Source organism: Lactuca sativa, chromosome 8 (genome assembly GCF_002870075.4).
Source record: "Lactuca sativa cultivar Salinas chromosome 8, Lsat_Salinas_v11, whole genome shotgun sequence".
Lineage (NCBI taxonomy): Eukaryota > Viridiplantae > Streptophyta > Magnoliopsida > Asterales > Asteraceae > Lactuca > Lactuca sativa.
In genome coordinates, this window is record NC_056630.2 from 42,424,495 (window position 1) to 42,432,873 (window position 8,379).

The window sequence follows — 8,379 nt, forward strand, 5'->3', positions numbered from 1 at the left end:
GTCCAATCTCACCACATAGACGGCAAACTGGATTGGCCGCCACATTGGTGGTTGATGTAATGAACTCAACCGGGGCTCTGCAGGTACGAGAGGTATACCCCTTCATGTTGCACCTAGCACAAAAGAGTTCCCGACACATACCATGATGATGGTAGCTACATTTTCTGCAGTGGGGAAGGTTTCCTAGGTATGGTCTTCTTGAAGTCGGGATGGAGGGGCTGGTAGGGGTATTGACTGTCTCAGCTCGTTGCCTTTCGAAAGGTCCTTGAGCCGAGGTACTTCCCTCCTCGATCTTGAGTTTTCTCTTTAGTAGATTTGGTTGAGGTTCTTGGGTGGCTGGGTATACAGAGGTTGGTTGCTGGCCATTGCTAGGATCGGAATTTCCGATGGGGCTCTTGTTAACATTGGCGTTGTTAGCATTCAGTTGAGCCATGACAGCTGATACGGCTGCCGAGACTGCAGCCTGGAAAGTAGCTTCATCGAATAGGAGAGTCGGTTTCTTGCCAGCGGATGGGTTACGCTTCTTCGGAGGCATGGTTTTTCCCTACACGGAAAGGGACACAAGCTGGTGGGAGACGATGGTTAAGCCTGGACGTATCTATCCTTACTATATTAGGCATAAATTTTTCCTGTGCCTCAGATATTGGTTGTCTGAGTGTCGACCTACATCCCTATGATGTAGTCCGGGTATTCAAGGTAGGAGTATGAGTGTCGGAAAAAGCCATAAGATGGGAGTCGTTCCTGCTAAGTTACCTTTATACTGGGAAAGGTTCACTTTCCGGCTTGGAAAGATTCGAGAACAGTTCGGAACGAAGACCGCGGGAAGAAAGGCTCATGAAGACTTATGGCTAAACAACCTCAATAGAGGTGTGGGGATCCGCTCTAATCATATTACTTGCAACGGGAAAAGGCGATTTACCTAACACATAGTGTGAGTAGTGTAATCACTAACTCACTAAATTGTATTATTTTATGGGTGTATTAGCGTGACGAACACGAGGAAAAGACACTTCTCGGGTTCCATGTACTGGATCCCTCTATCTACCTCGTATCTTTGACCGGGACCGACGTTGGTTTCCTTCGGGTAGTTACCTAGGGTTTTCTTCTCCTATAGACATATTGAATTTCTACTCCGCCTTACTTCCGAATCCGACTCTGGGTGTCATCACTTCATGATGGATGACTGGAAATCTCGGAATTTTAGGCGAACTTCTCACTGATGTCCGTAAAAAGATATAGGCACTTGGTGATTTCAATAGTCTAGACCTAGTTCATTTATTTCCGACTGGAAATCTTCTCAATGAACCTCTTCTGGGTCTGAATCAATTCTTCTGCCGGGTACTGAAGTGGATAGGGTTTTCTACAGGGTTCGTGTGAGAATGGAAATGTCTAAAGAATCCTAAGAGATTATTAACATTTCACTGGGTGATCCATATCGAGTCCTGATACGATTACATAGGGTACACAAATCATATATAGCTTAGATCCGACAGACGTTCGAATATGTGACACTACTCTATATCCACATCCCAACGAGGAAAAGGAAGTAGAGCGAAACCACACATTCTTAGTCTTTGGGATCCTTATTATATATAACCTTGGGAGTATACTCTCTGTAATTGTAGGTATATCAATAAGGATCTTTTTAGTTCTTCACACAAGGTTATCTATGGATTCTAAAATACCCCTCTGGTATTTTAATTTCTTGTTTGTTTCTTAACTTCTGAATATGATTCTGGGATTAATGTGAGTCTTTTAGTATTCCAAAATACTACCATAGTATTTTAAACTTTATGTTTGACTCTAGCATTCCTAGTTGGTAAGTTTCAGACTCGTTGAAACACCACTATCACTCCCAAGCACACGTTCATCGCATCTCGAATAAATGTAGTTGATCAGGTTACATTTATTCCAGCTTACGATTACATAACTGCCCAGGTTTGACGGTAATGCTCAACATCCGAAGACTTTTATTCTTGTTCTTCTTGTGATACTTGTGTTCGGGTGTTTAGATTCTAGACGTTCTTATACTTTGGTAAAATATGGTTTTATTTTAAAGTATAATTCTTGGTCAGAGTGTTTTATCCCTGTGTATTTATAGGCTGTATATCTTTTATGAATTGATATACTTAGCTCACTATAAACAATGCTCTGATACCAATCTGTCACACCCCAAAACCGGAACGGCGGAAACGTTCTGGTGTGGATGACGTCATGTCAAGTATCACAACTATGCAGTATAGTAATCAAAGTACAACAACCATTGCATTAATAGTAATAGTTTTACATGGTTTACATTTCATAGAGACATTAAAGTAATACAAGTAATAATATAGGTGCAGCTTGGTACTAACTGTCTTCACCAAAAGCTCCTGGAATGTACCTGTCTATTGCTGACCTGAGAATACAAGTTATTTTGAAAGCAAGTATCAACATTTTTATAAATGCTGGTGAGTTCATAAGTATTTAGTGTCATTTGTGTAAGTAAGCATTTTATCCTAAATAACTTTATAAAAAGTAGTAGTTTAGAATCAACGGTGTAATAGAGTCCTTTCCAGAAAATCCTATATTTTCTAAATAAAAGCAGTCTTCAACCAAGGCTCGACAGAGTTATGTTTAAAGGGTAATTTTCCTTGAAATACTATCATTACCAAAATACAGTCACTACAAGAAAAAGAGCCTTTTACGATGCGCAAACGACGACACTCGTTGATTTATGTTACGCAAAAGAGAGTGACATTAAAAAATTATCATCTCTTCAAAAAATTTAAGGATTTAGGTCATGCATTATTGCGCGCCCTTAAATTAGTGTCTAATGTAAAAAATAAAAAAACACGGAGGGCCAAGTGCGTCCTCTGTGAATGTCGTTTTATATTTTTTATGAAACGTCGTTCTCTTTGAAGGGAAAATGAAATCCCAAATTTTTTAAACCCGCACCTTCTTTTCCCTCATCTCCACCCCGACCCTCACCCACATCCGCCGCCTCCAATCATCGTTGCATCCTCTAGCCTCAGATTGTGCGTACTGTTCATGTTATAACAAAATCGTAAGGGATCAAGGGTTTTTTCAAAAGGATGCTCTCTGCAAAGTTCGTTACATCTGCTCACTTCCGCTCACCTCTTACCTCCGGAGACCTCCGCTCAACTCTTCCCACTGGCGACCTCGAGCTAATCTCACCTCACCGAGACTGCGACGACTGATCAATTTTAAAAGCCTTCGTTTAAGAGCCAACCATTTACGACTCCTCATGCTGACAATAATATGATTTAGGGATCGTTACATTATGCCTATATCAAACTTACAAGGAGATTAAGGGCTTTGCGACTTATCCATGTTGCCATCTATGAACTAGTGAAGCCCTATATAGGTCCGATTCAAGCATCGTTTAAGGTATAGGTAGCCTTTCCTCCTCCACAAATCAACGTGCAAGTTGTCTTCGTTGTTCCTCCCATCAGGTAAGTTAATGGTCGCTCATTCTCGACCATCTGTATTCTCTCTCTCTCTCTCTCGATATTTCATCCCCATTCTACCTTTTCTGTTGAATAATGTTTCTCTGTTGAGAAAACTTCAAATGATTCCATAAATTAGAGGTTCACTAGAAGTCGATCTCATTTCCAAGAGATATGATGATAGGTTTCAAGAAAAAGATGGGACGAACCGTAAATCTTCAATCAATGCCCATTGATTCCAAAAACTACCCCAAGTTTGTCCGAGAAATAGAAAAACATTTGATATTGCCCATTACTCTTCCGCAATTCATCTCCTCGTCCCCCCACCCCCGCTGCCAGGTAAACCGAACCCTAAATCTTCAATCAATCATCCAACATTTAATGCTCATCTAGACCTTCTTCTATGACTTTTTCTTTTCTATCCTAGCTAGGGTTCTTCAATGCCGCGTCATTTCTATATGCGTACATAGTTCTAAATGTAATATATGTTGAATTACTAAAAAAAACCCTAGTCTGTAGCGATTAAAGTTGAAAAAATTAAGTCACTTCAACATACAGGGAATTTGGGATCTAGAGGTATAACAATTAGGCTAAATGTGTTGACTTTGCCTGATTAAGAAGGAACATGAGAGGAAGATTGAAGTTGTGGAAATAAGGATTGTGTGGTGGACATGTTGTGTGGGACAAGATACTGAATGCAATAATAAAAAAATATTAGGGAGTGATTTTCCTCATTATTGTTGTCCCGTTATTTTCATTCAACTTTATTGCTTTGTATGTGCTTTTTTTTCTCCCCTCTATTCATCCTTGTGAGCTCACGTTTCATATGCCAGAGGTCATCTGTGAAAGCATTCTATCTACCCTTGGGTGAAAATAGGACTGTATACATCTTACCTCCCTCTTACCCCATTTATATAGGATTTGGGTTTACTTGTTGTTTGCCTTTAAGTTAATACTACATTTAGATATATTACATGCCTAATCAACTTTTCTCATGACATGCAGGTTGATGATAATCTTCAAAAGTTTTTTACTTGGTATACGGACGGTATATATGACACTGAAGGGTGGCCTCAGATCCTAAAGCTGAAAGACTGGCCTCCATCAAATTCATTTGAAGAACGGTTTCCATGTCATGGTGTTGAATTCATCACTTCCTTGCCCTTCAAAGAATATACACATCCTTGTGATGGCTACCTTAATCTTGCTGTCAAGGTGCCTGAAAAATCTTTGAAGCCATACATGGGTCCTAAAAGATATATAGGTTATGGAGTTTCTGAAGAATTAGGACGTGGAGAATCTGTAACTAAACTTCAGCGTTGGCATCAGCGTTGCTACATTTTTTTGTTGGTGCAACAAGTAGTCATTATTGACCTTTGTAGAAGCATGCTTTCGTAACTTACTAACTTGATGCCCAATTGTAGAAAATTGTCTTTTAAGCATACTGTAGTTAAATCGTTGGCAGTTTTCATCTTTCTCTCTTTGTTTATTCTGTTCTATAGGTACCCTAACATGACAGAGGAAATTTTTGCTAAGTGTTGCCCTGTTTGCCAAGGCAAAAGCAACTCTATAAATTGCTTGCGAAATGTATACAATATAGTTGGTTCCTGTAGCTCATCTTTTGTTGATGTTCTTACTCTTAACCAGATAAGAAATTTAATACTGAATCTGTTGTTGGTTTTAGGTCAAAGAGAGATTGATTTCAAACCTAATGATGATCAAAAAGTTCAATATTCTATTTACATCCTACATGTGCTTTTTCCGTTCTTGAAGCATGTAAATGAGCAGCACATGAAAGAGATAGCAATAGAGTTTAGAATTCAAGGTATTTTTTGTTGTTTATCTCATTTTTCTTGCTTTATTTAAAATGTAGACCTTCTAGTTCACATTGTAGCTAATCTAAATCAGTGATGCCATATATATGATTCTTGATTAATGATGATGACTATTTCATTCTTATGGTTTCATCATTTTAACTTAATTTCTATAGATGATCTCATAATGGATGACACGAACTTGAATCTTTGACCTTGAACTCAATATGAATGGATAAATGGTAATCAGCCATACTTTATGTAGGTTTTCCTGACTTTATTACTTGGGCATGATCTTCTATATTGGAGGTACAGTTGAAGAAGGTAGAGTGCAGCTTGGATAAGCAAATTCACTGGTATGTCATTTCAATGATTGTACAAGTCTTTGAGGATTTTGTTTCTTGGCTGATGTATTCCTGTTTTGATTGTTCCCTGATATATGCAGTGACTGCTGTAAAACATCAATTTTTGACTTGCATAGAAGCTGCCCTTCTTGTCATTATAACCTTTGCCTTCAATGTTGTTGGGAATTGCGAGATGGTAACCCTCAAGGAAACAAAGAAGAAGTTATCATTGAACATAAAGATCCAGGGCCTGAGTACTTACATGGCAACCCTAAGGGATTCAGGAAAGCATGGAAAAAGACATGTTATGTTGAGAAGGCTGCTGAACATCCTGCGCCGAAGGAAAAGCAAACTCACGACTGGAATTCTTTGGTTGATGGCAGAATTCTTTGCCCTCCAAAAAGCATGGGTGGTTGTGTTCGTGGGATTTTAGAGTTGATGCACATAAAGTCACTTGACAGTGTTTCAGAATTGCTAGAGAAAGCACAAAAGCTCTTAAATATGCACAAACTGTAGGAAGATATGAGGGATATGCCTGAGAAATGGTGCACATGTTCTTTAGATGGTGGTGATCAGCAATTACGAAAAGCTGCTTCCCGTGAAAATTCTAGAGACAATTACTTGTATTGTCCACGTGCAATAGACATTCAATATGGAGATTTAAAGCATTTCCAGTGGCATTGGTCAAAAGGGGAGCCTGTGATTGTCAGTAATGTTCTTGAAACTACACTTGGGTTGAGCTGGGAACCCATGGTCATGTGGCGTGCTTTTCGCTGGGCTTCAAATTCCAAAGAAAACAAGCTCTCAGATGAGGCTGCTATTAACTATTTGGATTGGTGTGAGCTTGGATAAGTACTTCTATATTTTACATATTTTATTTATTTTTCTAGTCATCTAGTGTTCTGAGGTGATTGGTGGATGTATACAGTTCATACAAGCTTGGGAGAACATTTTCTATTTCTATTGATATGAACTTCTCTCCTAGTATAGTAAAGTGAAGTGAACTTTATGAAGTACTTCTTGGACTCACCATGGAAAAAAGAACCACTAATTAGAAAAGTAAAGTGAAGTGAACTTTATGAAGTAGCTGTATATTTACTATCCGAGTTAAACATAAATTTGCAATGCCTGTTTTTTATTTACAATATAAAATCATCTCTAGCTTTATTTTAAGAAGACAAAACCCTGATCTAAACATTTTGGTATTTCAAAATAAAACCATTTTGAAAAAGTTGAACCTGTCATGTTAGCTTTTCTTGTGAAGAGTTATTTCAAAGAGATATATTCTCTGTTTTGCACACCCAATCTGTTCTGGGTTTTATATATTTTCATTCGTTAATATTTTTTCTAGTGACATGCAGGTGAATGTGCTGACTCATACTGCAACTGTGACCCTCGATTCTGAACATTGTAAAAGGATAAATGTATTAAAAAAGTTGCACAATGCTCAGGATCAGAAGGAACTTTATGTTGATAACACGAAAGATGCTACTTCTGAGCAAGTTGTTGGGTCGAAGAAACAAGAAGGGCATAAAACTACTAGTAATCAATCGGACCAATATTTATTGAAGAAGGAAAGCTGTGAAGGAGTTGAGTTTGACATTGATAAAAAAGATAAGAGGAAGAGAAAGGGTTCAAATCAAAGAGTTGAGGGACCAGATGGAAATAAACGAAAGAAAAAGAAGCGCAGGAAACAAGTGATACTTCTGATAGTGAAGAAGGTGATAGCTAGGATGATACTTCAGGTACTTGTGTGGTTGGATCTGATTTGGGAGATGGAGGTGCTTTTTTGGAAATATTTAGGAGGGAAGATACTCCTAAACTCGAAGAATATCTCAAAAAACATTTCAGAGAGTTTAGACATTCCTTCTGTCTTCCACTGCAGCAGGTATTAATCCTTACTTTTAGTTGAAATTCTTTTATGTGTAGCATCACAATCCTACATATTAATTTTTTAAATTGTTCAATTGTATTTTCTTTGGTCCAGGTTATACACCCAATTCATGATCAAACATTTTACTTAACCATGGACCATAAAAGGAAGCTCAAGGAAGATTTTGGTTAGTATGCATTTGCAAGGCGTGTTATGTATCACCTTTCTCACTGATATAAAATCTCTGAATGTGCTTTATTTTTTGGTTGTGATCAGGGATTGAAGCATGGAGTTTTGTCCAAAAGCTTGGAGATGCTGTCTTAATACCTGCTGGATGTGCCCATTAAGTCAGAAATCTAAAGGTTAATAACTTACCACTAGTTATTATACTTTTTCAAACTTCATTAAATTGCTTCATTTGGAAATAATAGGGATCATCAGGGCTTGATGTTGTGGGGATGAATTGCCATGTCACAAATCTACCCAAAGCTACAGGTATGGTATCTTTTCTTCTATTATCATTATCATTATCATGTTTTGGGTTATGTCTGTATATTGTACTGAATTTAGAAAGTATAATTCATTTGTTCCAGGAGTTTAAAGAATCCGTGCAGTCAGATTCAAGGCATTTAAGGCAAGAATATCATAAAATTACTGAGTGCATTTAAGGCAAGAATATCATAAAATTTCTCTTCTTTCCAGGGTTATATCATAAAAACCTGATTAATTAAAATTTTAATATTATTGGATAAATTAATATTTTTGTGGTGGCTAATTTCTGGTTGACATTCTTGCGGTGGCTACCGTTGAACGCCCCCAAAATCCGGTGGCCACTGCCCACAGAACAGGTAAGGATGCTTTGATTTGGTTTTTTTTACTGATGTGTTGTTTTCCGGTGA

General features: G+C 38.0%; 1 pseudogene; it reads left to right on the top strand.

Annotated features, from left to right (window-relative positions):
- The first annotated feature begins 4,448 nt into the window (after positions 1-4,448).
- Positions 4,449-8,148, top strand: LOC111892721 (lysine-specific demethylase JMJ25-like; annotated as a pseudogene).
- The last annotated feature ends 231 nt before the right edge of the window (positions 8,149-8,379 follow it).